Below are 15,701 nucleotides of genomic sequence, written 5' to 3' on the forward strand. Positions count from 1 at the left end.
ATGAACTTCAGACTAATGAATTTCTGAGGTGGTTTTATAGGCATTTATTGACAAAGTTGCCAAATTGATATTCTGGTGGAAAAAGCGCATTGATGGACTTGTCTTCTGTTTGATTCTTTTTTTTTCAGGGAAAGTCACGCTGGCTTCTGTTGTCTCATGTGCATTTGTTTTTAACCTCTTGGAAAACTTTGGTTAATGAAACTGGTGGCTTCACTTAACTTAACTTCTGTCTGCTTATTTGTGTGTTCCTGAGAAACAGAGGGCAAACCAAGCTAGTCTGGACACGAGTTTCCTTCAAACACTAAGTGCTTGTGTGTAATTGTATCTGTCTGCCAACTGTGTGTGCGTATACCTATTTGTTTACCTAAAAGCACTAGCCCATGTGAGTCTTTTTTCATGTCTAGCTCTCAGGTGGAGGCCTCTGTGTTGTGACGGTGTGCGCTAATTTTAGGTTTCTCTCTCTGTAAAAGTTAACATTGAACACATTTACACAAGACCACATCCCAGCAGCCAGGCTGTGACCCAACACAGTGTTGCTTTTGTTCTATACCTCCACGCTCGCACTTATAGACTCAATGGATTTTATAGAGATGTTTAAGCTTACACTTGGAGCGCTGCCCTCAAAAGGCCTTGGTTAGAGCCCAAATACTGTCTCGACTCTGAGGAAGATTAACTCGGCCTCATGAGAACTTTGCATCTGGAAACTTTGGCTCTAAATGCACTGATTTTTATTTTGACTAACACTTTGGCAGCCATCGCAGTGTAGACGAAATGATGACATGTCTCGCCTTTGATACGTATTTGATTACTTTCCCAAGAAGCAAAGTCATTTAAGGTTGTCTGTCTGCTTTCCTCTATCCCTTCCTTCTCTCTCTCTCACTTTCTCACCTTCATTTATTTTTCTCATTTTGTTTCCCCTCTACGTCCTCCTCTCTTCTGTATCCACACCCTCACCTCCTGTCTGTGTCCAGGCTGTCGAGGCCAGGTGCATACACAGCCGCTCTGTGACAGCAGTGCTAAACCTTTCTGTTTAATGTCAGGAACGTTCTACTCAGTTGAACCTCTCCTCAAGGACAGAGAGAAAAATGGGAAGATGAGACAGAGGAGAGTAAAGAGCTAGGTTGGAGTGTGAAGTAACAGGTGTGTTTGTGTGCTCAGATTTCCCAGTATTTGATGTGTCATACTTGAGAATAGAGTGCAACAGCTACACACATTTGCATAAACACTCAAAAGATAGAAACATGCATGCACAGTGGGATACCATCATCAGGCTTGTTGCTGTGTAACAGGGCGGGTGAGCCATCTGCTGCAGAATGACCATTAAGGTGAACTTGGATCAAGTGTCCAGTCACTGGAAAAGCTTTATTCTTTTAGAATAAGGTAAGGTGACCTTAATACTGTGCATAAATGTTGTCTATTATTTCTGTATGTTATTTTAAGCTAAAGGTTTATATAAGAGCTGTTTATTTGTTGTTAGTATTTAGGTGTTGTTTTTCTAATAATAAGTAGTATTGTTTGATGTATTATTCTAGATATTTACTTTATTTTGGGCTCAATTTTTGATAGTGTTTTCTTTTGATAGATATTTGTCTAATTTTCTTGTTTGGTATATTTAGTTTTTTTGCATAATTATTATTTTGTTTTCTTTTGTTCATGAATTGGGTAAAACTGTGGGCACCCGCGGTTATATAGGTAGGTAGGCAGGTATAGGACCAGCATGCACCTGGGTGGGTTTATGGATTTTTACCAGAACAAGAGAGGCAGTGACATCCATGTTTTCTTTGTACTTCGTTTGCTTGCTTTTTTTTGGCTAAATAAACTATGAGAAACATATATTTTGCATGGACAATGGAGTCTTTTGCCTGCGTAATCCACATACCCATGGAGCGTCAGTTGCCCTTTAATTTAAGTTTTACGTTTTTGCGACAAATAGCCACTACAGTTTATTTGAATTTAGGCAAAACAATGATTTCAGTGACCGTGTTGTAAAATGTGCTGAACAAGCACGTCGCATGCCGTTCTTTAAATAGATCTGATAGGTATGAGTTTATCATTGAGTGTGTGAGATAATCCAACCATTGTATTGGTTGATAGATGGATAAGTAATGGTTAAGCGGGTTGACTCAGTGAGCTTTCAGTGTCTGGATTGTTCACTATCGTCCCATAGACACTTCATAAAACACTCTGAATGAATGATGTGTTTGTGTGAAGAATGGCGGGCATATATATATGTGTGTGTGTGTGTGTGGGGGGGGAGGGCGGGTGGATGGATGTAGGGTGACATTGTGGTTGGAGAATGTCCCCTAACTAACTCTTTGACAGTATAGAGGGCTCTTACACATACACTAGCACACACATGCGCACACATATATGCATGCAAAGGCTCAGACACACACAGTGTCGATGTAATCTGGTGGTCATTATTGCAAACAAGGCAGTGTTGTGTGTTGTACTGACAAACAGTTCAGTCTCTCTAGTGTGTGTCTGGTTTAAATTATCACCAGTATCTCCCAGACTAGAGGCCTCCCAGTTTCTCTCCTTTCGGGAAAGGGTAGGTCACAGGCACATTCGCATACTAAGCGCAGAAGGTGAAAAGCCAAACTATAAATATTTTTGATACCTTGTTTGGTACGTGGCAAGTTTGAACCTGGTCTCCATTGCTTTCATGTGTGTGTTAGTTGTAACCTCAGACCGTGGTCTTGTTTCTAACTTTGTTAGAAGAGAAAAACGTATTACTCTTGATGAATAACATCATTTTATCACACTTTGTATAGTCACTTTCATTAAGATCATCTTCAGTAGAAAGGTTTTCAACCATCCACATAAGTACACGTAAGCCCACGGCTTGAAGTTATCTGTTTGATACAGACCAAGGCAAATATTGACATTGTTCCCTATTCTAATGAGGTAACCTTTTTATCTCACCCTCTTGTTGTCTTTTCCAGATGCTAATAAAACCAGCCTACATGTTGATTGTTTAAATGGAACTGTTAACTGATAAGACTGATATATTGTGAGTTATACCTGTCAACGCTGTTATAGACATCAGCATGGACAGCTTTTTTCTGTCTATACTTTCTTTCTTTCCTACATCATTTCTTCCTGTTTACAAACAACAGCTAATGGATGGTGAATATGTTCTGAATAGCTTTAAGAAGTGTAGAAAGTGTTGTTGTGGCTCAATAACAGATGTCCTATCTCTATTTGATTTTGTCATGGCAAACAGGATTCTATGTGATATTGGTTATTGAATTAGGGTATTTGTATTTTGGCGATAGTATAGGGGAACTTGTCTTTAGTGTATATTATAGTATACACTATGTTAATGCACATTGTCTATACATGTACACGCCAGTTTTGATACCAGATAGTGTTACTATTACAGTATTACAACTATTAACAGTTTTACAGTATGGTATTGTTTCTGTGTAGTGTAGAAAAGGGATTGAATAATGAATGTATTCTTTAATGAAACATTTCACACTTGGGCTTATTCGCAAGAGACAATAATACAGTGCCGCTGCTGGTCCACACCCATACCACAACTGCTTAATGAGTTATGTTGAAATATCTTCAAAAAAGTTGTTCCCCAAGTAAACCTCTTGCGCAAACCCCCAAATGGGGTATTGACAGTATTGACTAAAACTCTTCCCCGGGCTTTTCGAGGAGCTTTTTTTTAAGAGCATGTGTCTACAAGGTCTTAAATCTCTGTATGTTTTAAGTATACCCTGTCCACCCTTCTTACTTTGAATGACCTGTTTTTCTCTGTGTGATTTACACATGCATGTTATAACAACGGTTTTCTATTATTGATATTTATTAAGCAGTTGTATTTGTTTTGTTCTACTATAGTATTGAGACCCATGTAGGTGATATTTGCGTAGGTGTAGGTGATATGTGAGAGTAAAGCAGGCCACATTGCATGCTATGACGTTAAGTCTTGCATTACAAGGTGGACGTGACTCAGACCCCATGACTCAGACCTTAGTTTACTCAGTTGTTATTGCGTTCAGTTATTGCAGCGGATATATGAACCTCTGTCCTCGTCACTGCAAATGATTAACTGTGACATCTGACTTTTTGCACGTTCTCACCATATGCTGATGTGACGCTGGTCCGTATTTCTCACGCAAACAATGTCTCATTCGTCTGATACATTTTGAAAATAAGTGTTTTAATGTTGTTTTTTTATGTTGATTTGGTTTCATGGTTTTGATACGTTGCAGTTATCATTGCCACTGCTTCTCAGTTCTGCATATACCCCAAATAAGGATGGCAACACTCTAACCAAAAACAGCAAAGGATTTAGTTCATTGGTAGAGGTCCTAGTAAATCCTCTCTGTCTATCTGTCTGTGGAATGTGTGTCAGACCAGAAAGGAAGATTAGAGAGAAAGTGGGGCACCACCAGATCCCGGAAAAGAGCAAGAGTGGGCTCTAGGGTAATCTATTCTCTCTCTCTCTCTCTCGTTCTCTTTCTCTCTCTGTTGTCTCTCTCTCTCTGGTCATTTTATGACACGCTTAAACCCTCTCGTTGGGGGCTTTAATTGGTTAGATTCTAGGCTGCAGATTTATAGCTGCTGTTACATGATGTATAACAATATGCAGGCACTGACTCTCAGTGGATAAAGCCCCATATTGCCAGCTCTATTACATAAACTGATGGTTTTTGTGCTTTAGAGGTTATTTGTTTGCAACACACGTAATGGCACCTGTAGGGATTTATGTTGTCCAGAAGTCCATTGGCCGTAGATTTAACATCAAAAGCCTGTGTATTTGTATTTGTACCCATACATACCAGAGATTCAGTATTTTTCAGAACTAACTGTGTCCCTAAACATGCAGCTCTGAAGACCGAGCGATGATCAGACGTTAACTCACTGAAACATTAAGATAACAGGGACTGGGCAGGACTTTTTATCATTAAGATGAGTGATGTTTGCCATTTAATATGTTGCTTTTCTTCAATGCTGTTGCAAGTGTTTTCTTTCCAGACACATACACATTTCTCACTCTTCAGTCAGTATAGATGGAATTTTGCAAGGAAGAGACAAAATGCATTTCCATCATGTACTTTCCCATGGGACATTCTCCACTTCTCTCAGAGCATTTATTTCTGTCCTGACTTTGACCGTTCATTGAACTGGCCAACTGCTTACTGACTGGATTAACTCAGGCACCATGTTAACATTACGGTACTACATTTACAGAGACATCAGAGACGAGGGCTGGTGGGAGCAGAGGACTAAGCCAGTTGCAGAAAGAGAGAAAACTAAACTGAGCACAGAAAGTTGGAGCGCACAATGGAGAACAACTAGATCAGAGAGAGAACAGCTTAAAGGAAGAAATCAAAGGAATACAGTAGAATAAAGGGGAGGGGAGAGGGGGGATTAAATTCCTCCATGACCTACATTTGCATCGCAATCTGCAGCTGAAGCCAACATGTGCCGTTATGACATAGCACTGTAAGGGTACAGTAAGCCGGCAGCATAAATTACCATATCAAGTCTGCCTGGAGACTGTTTGCTATAGCTTGGGATTTCTGTCAAGAGACCACCCTGATACTTTTCTCTTCTTGTACTCATTCTCATTCATTTCTCTTTTTTTTCTCTCATACTGTCTCCTCTTGTAAGGCAGCATGTGAATTCTAGAGATAGTACTCCTCTGCTTAACAGTTTGTCTCCATGCAGTAGCATGCTTTTTTATTATCTCTGACAAGACTATTTGCTTCATGCTATTTGATGATAGACTGAAGATGGTGAGCCATACTGTAGACATCTGCATCAGCATCACCTCTGACATCTTCTGTGATGATGCTCTGCAAGGCCTGTACTGAAGTCCTCTTCATTTAGTTCTTAGTTCTTCATCAAGTGAAACACCTGCTCAGTTGGACTGAGGTCAAGTGACTGACTTGGCCAGTCAGGAACATTCCACTTCTTGTTTGCATTGCATCCTAAAACTCTGGGACTTTTGTTTGCGTCTGAAATTCCATACTAACATGCTATTTAGCACGCTAAATCAGTAAGTGAGATATTTCAGTATGTCCAAAACCTTAGTATGGAACCAAGAGTACGTGAATTGCATACTATTTCCAGTGAAATATGACAGTATGCAACGCTGGACACTACAATGGCGTAAATATCCCACAATGCAATGAGGTAGGGACGACCACGTTCATAACGAACGTCGACCACGTGGACGGACAGCTCTGTAACATCATAAACGCTAGTTTGGTCTTACAATTAAAGTTCTGGTGTAATATATATATTTAAAATGAATTCAGACTTTGATTCTCACAAACCGTCGTTTTGGTCACATGAGGTTGGCACGAGTTACCATGGTTACATGTCTCCAAACGGCACCAAGGCTCTCAGGAAGTGACGACATAAATTACTGTTCAGTGCGTCCGAAAAGATACATACTACTGTTTATTCACACAAAAGTATGTTGAACAATAGTACACATATTGAGTAAATTAAACCATGCTTTAAAGGAAATACTTCACCCACAAAATGACCATTTGTATACCAATTACTCTCTCCTTGTTACCTTGAATCCTTGAAGAAAACTTTGTATTTCTCACATGGCTCCACGGCGAACGAAGAATCATAAAACGGAGAAAAGTCTCGATGAATTGAAGTAAATGGGAGCCTCGTTTAACAACAGCAAAACTATATAAAAACATCCTTTTTACAAACGCTCATACAACTCGTAAAGGAAAATCCAAGTTTTTCTTTTATCTCTGCTAAAACCTTACTATTTAAAACACTTCCGCATAAACAGTCCGTGTGAGTCCGAAGTGTTTTAAATAGTAATGTTTTAGCAAAGATGCATGTGGGAAGTAGTGAGCATACGACTGGATAAATGAGACTTGGATTGTACTGCACATGTTGTGTGAGAATTTGTAAACGGATGTTTTGATATAGTTTTGCTGTTGTTAAACGCGTTGCTTCAATTCATCAAGACTTTTCTCTGCTTTTTGATTCCTCATTCACCGTGGAGGTATGCAACAATTATATATTAACCGCAGCAGTCCAATAGTAGACACAAAAACAACTAAAAGAGAAATTCTTTCTAAGCATTTGGATGTAGGTACCCCAAGAAATGCTCGATGTATTGCCTGTATCAGTGCTCCAGTGAGAGATCTCAGATGCAGAACATTGATAGGTTTAATGAAGATGTATTGTGCAAATGGAAATCACCTTTTTCTCTGTAAACAAGGACTGAATGTGCAGCAAATGTGCAAGATGAGAAATAACTCACACGGCACACCGCAGAGCGTGACAGGAAAAAGGATGGTGGCATTTTGTAGAACGAGAGCGACGCATTCTTCTTATCTTAATTGGTTCCCATCCATTGCTTTAGTATCCATTCATACCACAGTGACAGAAACGGTGAAAGAGGAGGAGAGCAACGGAGGAAGGATGTAGAGATACAGTAGCCTCGGTAAGCATCCAAATGAGAAAGAGAGAGGCATTTGCCAGCTATCTTTTCTTGTTTATCTGCGGCCTTGAGACCTCGTTAGCATTCACACTGCAGAACCACACCGAGGTGACACACTGTCACTCTCAAAGTTCTCCTCTTTGTCATCTATACTCTCTTTTCTCCCATGAAAAAAATCAACATATATACCTATTCCTATGTTTTTCTTTCTCTGCAGCCCTCCTCTCCCACTCTTCATGACACATTTTCTCTATTTTGCTATAAAGCATTATGTCAACACTGTAAAATTTAGCTGCGTTCATTAGTATTCAGGCTGCGGCTCTACAGTGACACACTGACACACTTACTGTTACCAGCCTCAGCTCTGTTTAGAGTACATCAGTCTAAAAACTCTTAGTGTTTCTTTGAAAGCACTACACCTCTAAAATCATCTCCGTATACATCACTCATGTGTCCCTGTAATGAATCTTTACACTGCTGGTACTTTCCACACCGACGGTGAGGTGACAGAATAAAGAGGAGGAGTGCAGGAAGGTATAGTGAAAAGAAAGGAAAAAGAATAAGTGAAATGGAAGACGGAGAAAGGAAGGGATGGGATGGGAATAGTAGAGGAAATTGGGAGAGAAGAAACAAGATGAGGGCAGAAAAAGGAGGGAAAAATAGAAGATGCAGCCTTCATGAGAGGAGAGAAGGGTAAGGGGAGACTCATGCATTACTATTCAGGATGCATTTCACTGCATTGCAGTGGCACACTGACACACATTCACAACTACAGTTTACAATGAGTCTGGTTATTTTAAAGAATATAGATGAATATCTTTGTAGAATTACAATTTGTTACTTTGTTGGCCTATCGCCAATGTAAATGAATATTGTCACTAAGCTACACATCCAGCCGTCATTCCCTATCCGCATAAAGACACTCAGATGTCAGCCCGCAGTTGTTTTGGTGCCTCATTTGACTAGGATGCAAACCATTGACAAACAGCATCATGGGTGCCCCCTTTCTTGTCTTTCTCTTTTATCACTCCGGTCAGTATTCAGTGAATATGGTGCTATATAGTTAGAGAAAAGGGCTGTTAAAATGTATAATGGTTAGTTAACAGTCCTCGTGAGTGTATATGTCCTTTTATGATCTACTGGATGTTCATGGCCGTAAGGTTCAGGGCTGAGTGTGGAAATGTAGTTATACTTGTACCGGTGCTGATGATGATGTTGCAAATTCAGAACTGGTTCTTTTGATGCCTTTCTTTTGGTTAATGTCAGCACATTTTAATCAATGTGAATGTTTTAGTTTCAGCTTAACACTGGTATTTAGACTATCTACATTCCTTAATAAAAAACCAGACAATGCTCAACTTAATTTAGAGATGTTCATAAAGAGTAGGCTAAAGAGCATCAATTGATATAGCAGCAATAATATTATTATTACATAGCTCTATCACACCTATCAACCAAAGTATGTCTCAGTACAGGAAAACCTTTTTCCCAACTGTACACACTTTTTACAGTATTTAAAAATCTAGGGCTGTCCCAAATACCATTTTTTGGGCTTCGAAGCTTCGGCGAGAAGTATTCAAAGGTATTCGAAGCTTCGCGGTGCAGCAGGCTGTCATGTTCTTCTGTCTGTCTCCCAGGTTTCAGTGCCCGAGACGGTGCCGCTGCCGCACTACTCTACACACACGCACCTCGACACACAACGAACAGCGATATCCGTCTGAGAATAACTACTACTACTCTGCTCATCTTCCTCCTCCTCTCCCCTCTGTCCTTCTTTTCCTGTCTTCTCCTGTCTTTGGATGACAGCTGCTGGGATCTGTAGTCAGACAGTCCAGACTTTTCGTTTGTCAGCACTGGTCAGCAGGACCGCAGCAGGTGCATGTGTGTGTTTGCTCGCCCACACGTTTGCATGTGTTGGTGTGCCCATTGAGGCTAGACTTGCTGACTGTCGAGTGTATATATGTGTGTGTGAGGGGTAGACGGGGCAAGCTGACTTTCTGTCAGCAGCTATTGATGAATGAAGAGGTGAGCTTGGTTCCCAAGGAGGCCAGGTCAACTATTAGAGCAGACTATTATAAGCCCTTGACCTTGGAGACCATGTACATATCTCCTTACTTAACCCTTTAACCAGTAGGAATTGTATAGTATTCATTGAGATAATCATTTTGATCGACCGTTTTGACTCATTCACTCCTACTTTCATTCACTTTTTTATTTTTTTTACAGCTCCCTCTGGTCCCAGATTCATTAAAACCACTCACAATCAGCCACTTTTGTTTATCATTTATTGAAAAGTGTAATTGTAGTCTTACAGTAGGCTACCAGACTGACAGAGCAGAAATATAAATCAATGAATGAAATCCTAGCCTGGTTCTGTGCTATGTGGGTGGCTCCATCTGGGCATGCCAACTGCTCAGCTAGGACGGTGTGTCTGTGTGTCTGTGTGGTATGTTTTCCAAGACATCATATGAAGACATGAACAGTCTGTAATGTGATTCAGGACTTGGGTCTTTCTAACACGGTAACACATTTTAGAATTTGTTTGCCATTAATGTTATACAGAACAAATACGTTATTTCTGCTATAGTTTGTTGACAAAAAAGTAGCGACTGTTATAGAAATTACATTATAAGTTAAAAACTCAGTTCAATACCATTGTTGTCTGAGATACAATGCAACATATGATGCAGCAAATATAGTCGATTAGTTTTTGCCATCATTCTAGTCGTGTGTGTCTTTCATCTTCAACCATCTCCATACAAATGTGAATCAACCTGAAAATGTGATGTGAAACTTTCTGTCAAATTCAAAAAGTACTTCATCCACACTGAAACAATATTAAATTGCTAATTTTGGCAACAAAATTATGTATGGCCATTATCTAATAAAGAGTGGGACAGACAGCAGGGGTATCAAACTACGGCTCGAGGGCCAGAACTGGCCTGCCAAAGGGTCCGATCTGGCCCACTGGGTGACTTGGCAAAGTGTGAAAATTGCAGAGAAGTCATTAATTCCAATTTTTCAATCAAATGTAGCTACTACTATTCCTATTTGTGCACTGGGGGTTGCGCTGTCCTAGTGAGAGTATCGGGCGCTATGCTGGATATTATAGATTCCACATGCTTACTTAACAGGCTATGTGACACAACTGTCAATGGATTGGGAACATTTTCAAAATGTACTTGTACTTCTTCACACTAAAAGGAAAGGGAACAATTTGGTGGAGGTGTTGTTATTTACAGGTTACTATGCAATGGTTTTACTGATCTGGCTCACTTGAGATCAGACCGGGCTGTATGTGGCCCATGAAACTAGAATGAGTTTGACAGCCTTGCTCTACAGAGTCTCTGCATGTCTGTGATCTGCTCTCCCATTATCACTAACATTAGTTCTTCTCATCGTGTTTGTTTTGATTCTGTCGTCACACACCTAGAATAGTATGAAATTGCGATTTGACTTAATTCCACTTGTGCCTGCAGTAATTCTTGCGCGTTTACATTAAGACTGTCAATGTAATTACTAGTAGCTTACAAATGAGTCTGACAAAATTGTGTAATCAACTGTATTAGCCAGAGGCGACGAAAAGTTGGCATCTTAACATTACTGCTATACATAGCATGAAGCCATGCAAACGTAAATCATCATTCTGGAATAATGTCAGTGCTCAGCTGTGTTGGATTGGAGGCCAACGTGAAGAGGAAAAGATGTGTTGTTAAATTTAGCTGGCTTAGTGTGGATGTAGCCTTAGTGTTTTCTCCAGCTCTCTAATTAGCTAGTGAACAGATCTCCTTACCTCTGTCCAGCTGGGTGAGTGCATGTGTGTGTGTGTGTGTATCCAGCTGTATGGTCTCCAGTCTCTTATCAGTGTAACCACTGGCCCGTAGTTAACAGCGACCATCTGGTGCCCATACTGAGTTGGTTTTTAGCTAGAAAGCTTCTCTGATCTTCATGTCAAAACTTACCCAGCCAAATCACTTTCTCCTTCTCCGTTTTTCCTTCTCCACTTTTGCTCTTACATGTTTAACCTCCTTCCCTCTCTGTTTCTTTTCTGTCTTTTATATTAATACACACTACTATACCTTTCTGACCATCACCTCCCTTCCCTTCCTCTCTCCTCCTCCTCCCTTAATCACTCATGTTTCTCTCCTCATATCAGCTTTCCCTCCATCCTCTAATGACAGGCTGCGATCCGTGTAAAGATGCAGACTGGCGTATACTGTGTTCCACGCTTTCTTTAGTGGGTTTAACAGAAATCAACCGTGGATCTTATTTTTAAAAAAGGGCAAACCACAGGATCTACAGCTTCATGAGTACCCTTTTAGATGCATGTATCATTTCAATACATGAAGGCATATTACAAATATGGCAGGTTAAAATAAAAGAATTTTAGTTGTAATAACAAGTCAGAAATTTCAGCTTGGATAGTTTGCAGTTTGGGCCACACAGAGAGAGTTTAATTTGAACCCAAGGTTGATGTGGGGCTGCACACAACAAAGGTTTTTGGAGTATATTTACTAAATTGATATAGATAAACAAAAATGTATCAATGTATTCTGATGAATCCGTGCTGTTTTTGTTTTGGTTGTTTGCTTTAAAAAGGTGGAATTGATTGAAATCAATGAATATTGCTTTACGGTTTTTGCTTTTATTGATACATTGGTATACAGTAGAATACTGTCTTTGACTTTCAGCTATGAGTTATCATTTACATATTCATTTTTTTATCAATAATGCTGTGGTGTGCAGTTGACATTTGTTTAAATATTGATGACTGAAATCAAAGTTATTCTGCAAATTTAAAGGTATATTGAGATTTTACTGCAGGTATAAGGTGCAGGCAAAGGAAGGAACTTTGTCCTTTCACCTTTATGTAATCCTGTGGACAGGATGAGTTGCATAGCCTGCTTGCCTTTGGGGAAATTGTCTAGCAAGCTTATTTAGCAAGTGAGTCAATTGCAAGACCAGCCAAAAATAAACAGTGGTCACTCACAGAGGATGTGTATACTATAGAACTATAGAGGCTATACGTATCATATATGAGCTCTAATAATAAATACACTTTTTGCAGTATGTTTCCAATACATTGATACATCAACCTTTTTTAATCTACTGTCCTTTCCAAGTCCCTTTTCTGCTTTCTTACAAATGCTAAAACCAGAAACACACTCGCTGTGTGTCAGCACAGTGTGACATTCCAAGGAACAGTTTGGAAGTGGGATGAGGACAGAGACCGAGTTGGCAGCTCGACATCACATTGCAATACACTCTCTCTCTCACACACATCTACACACAAACACTGACAGAAAACTCTCACCTCTGTCACAAATGTCCTTGTAGACCATTGAGACACTAGTTCCCACAGAGCTGAAATATCACAGAGCAAGAGACAAAGCTTTTTTTAGGGATGTATGAAAAGTAGTGGTTTCTCAGTGTTTCAACCCTGACACAGAGAGAATTCATACATTTTGTCTCAAAGTTGCTGGTGCTGCCTACTCGCTCACTAGGTTTTAACAATGTATGGCATCAGTTTAGCATCGTTCACACACAGATGCACCAAAGACTCAAGCTTATAGTGTGTAAGTGTGTGTGTGTGTGTGTGTGTGTGTGTGTGTGTGTGTGTGTGTGTGTTTGTGTGTTTCCGACTGGTTAAGTGTTGGTGGTGCAGGGATAATTACAAGCCTCACAAACAACCATGTCACACACAGCAGCTATTTCTACTGACAGCCAGCTATGCCACTACACACACACACACACACACATAGACAGCAGCGGTCTGGCTGTGCCGTGAAGCAATTGAAGCTTGCTTTTTTTGTGTGTGTCGCTGTGTGTGTGTGTGTGTGTGTGTGGTAGACAACTGGAGCTGCAAATGGAGCTATTTCTATCAGGGGTCAATCGGTGCTAGACAGAGTAGAGGATGTGTGTTAGCAGCCACTTTATCCTGAGAGCAACACAACTACTTTCCGCAAACAGGGCAGATTGGCCTCATATCCATCATATATCATATGGCTGTGATAGACATGGTTGAATCAATATCATAATACAACTTTTTTTTTTTTTTTTTTGTTTACTTATACTTACGCAGTGGAAGCAGGAGGCCTCTCCCACCCATCTCCAGTAGGCTGCAGAACTTATGAATTTGGACAACATGCACACTTCTGTATTTGGAAAAAGATAAAAATAAAAGAATCACAATATCATTATCACAATGTGGCAAAAAAATATGCAAAATCAAATATAAGATAATCACAAAATTTACATCAGACAAATCTGTCATATGCACAAAACAAATTCACAAATTTATACTGTCAGAAGTTACAAAAATATTGAATTAGTCCTACAACGCGCTGCAGTGTTGTGCATTATATTGGACTGCATGCTATGTGTGTCTTTCCAAAGAGGACATGTTGGTGACTTTATACATGGTAGAAAACGAAAGGGTCCTAACCTCGTAACACCACTGGAGTCCAAGTCAGAGTGTAGCAGGCACACACACATTTATACATACAGTGTTTCCACGGTAACTGGCAGTCACGGCAGAGGCCGCATTGACTAGCTACGTGCTGTGAGAGGGAGAAATACACAAGTTTCTTTCACACATGCAATATGTGGTGTTATTGCTGAATTATTTTAATTGCACAAAAGACCTTTCTCATGACGATCATGTTGCTGTGGTGTAATCCGTTTTAGTTGCAGGACAGGTAATTTCTAGCCGTTTGTGCTTATGGCATGGAAGGAGTTCTTTCGCCATACCCACGTCTTGAGCAATGCTGACGTCTGCAGGCTAATTTCGTTCAAATATGACCCCTTGAAAGGAAACGTGCCATTCAGTGGAACTCTATTCAAATGGAAATGAAACCAAACTCTTCTCCTGATGGCATGAGCTGCAACTCTACAGTAACTTTTTTAATGAAAACCGCTTGCCAGCACTAAATCCTACTTCTTTGGCTGCGTGGCCTCCTCGTGGCCGTGTGGCATCCATCAGCCACACCCTCTAGAATAACAAGCAGTCACATAGTAAGGCTGAGATGGGCAGATGGATGGATGGGGTGGATGGATAGGATGACTAAACAAGTCAACGCAGGAATGAATGAGCGTTATGGTGTTGTATAACAGAAAGGTCTTTTATGGCATGCCGTAGTAGCCACACCCTCCACAATAACAAGAACGCACAGTAAAAAACGGAATGGATGAATGAATGGATAGAGTGAAATGTTGAGGTCATAGTGGGCTCAATGGGACTGACATTAAATTATACGGGGAAGTTGTAATTTGCCTTATAGAATCGTTTAATTCTGTGTTACAGTGTCTCTGCTTTGCCTTCTATTCACTGAGCAGTCAAAAGCACAGGGAGCTAATTCTGCTCTTTCAGAAGAGCAGGGCAGTTGCAGATTGTCTGAAAAACCAGTTGTTAGACAAACTCTTCATAATCACACAGTGACTGAGACTGAAAACTACACATGCTGTTCCACTGGTTTAGTTTTGGAGTAGAGACAAGGGTAGGTATTTTGTCACTGCGATGAATTTGGCTCAGTCTGGCAGACACACAGGTCACTCAAAGCGTGTCTTAATAGTGCAGAATTGCACATTTTGCAAAATTGACACCAAATATCTATGGAACTTCTTTTTTTTAATTTGCGGATACACACAAGAAAACATTTCTTCACACATGATCCTGTGGAATTCAGACGTTCAGTAATTCAGAACATATGCTCCAAACTTTGGGCCCCATTTTTTTCCCACTCTAACTCAGCCTGAGATATACAGTTCACACAGGGTAGCTCCACAAAATCTTGTAAAATGTTGAGTCTGAAATTGTCCTGAGACCTGTACTACGAAGCAGGATTTGGAGTTAGCGAGGTAACTTCAGGGTTAACCGTGGGTTTTCCATCCAACGAGTTGATGTCTTATCTTGAACATAACCTGCTCCGGAGCAGGTTATGTTCAAGATAAGACATCAACTCGTATAAAAGTACAACCTACTGACCAATCAGAGCTTGGTGCGTGGATGGTATGATAATAATACACATATACAAAGAAGTTTAAGTCATAATCCAGGCTAAAAGCAGCACAGTTTATCGGACAAATGCAGGAAAGACAGCTGGCTGTATGCTGTGGGTGCTCACTGCTATGAATTATGTTTTTATATACTTGCTCTCAAGTCCATTTTACACCGTCGGAGATGGGGATGCAGCTGAAATAGTCACACATGCCACACCATTATCAAAGGGCATAATGAAATGTAATCTACTCATCCATACTA

General features: G+C 40.2%; 1 protein-coding gene across 9 annotated transcripts in view; it reads left to right on the forward strand.

Moving 5' to 3' along the window:
* Window positions 1-15,701, forward strand: part of LOC119496748 (protein MTSS 1-like) — a 62,627-nt gene that overhangs the window by 23,844 nt on the left and 23,082 nt on the right. The window lies entirely within an intron of this gene.

This window comes from Sebastes umbrosus, chromosome 11, assembly GCF_015220745.1.
Source record: "Sebastes umbrosus isolate fSebUmb1 chromosome 11, fSebUmb1.pri, whole genome shotgun sequence".
NCBI classification, from domain to species: Eukaryota; Metazoa; Chordata; class Actinopteri; order Perciformes; family Sebastidae; genus Sebastes; species Sebastes umbrosus.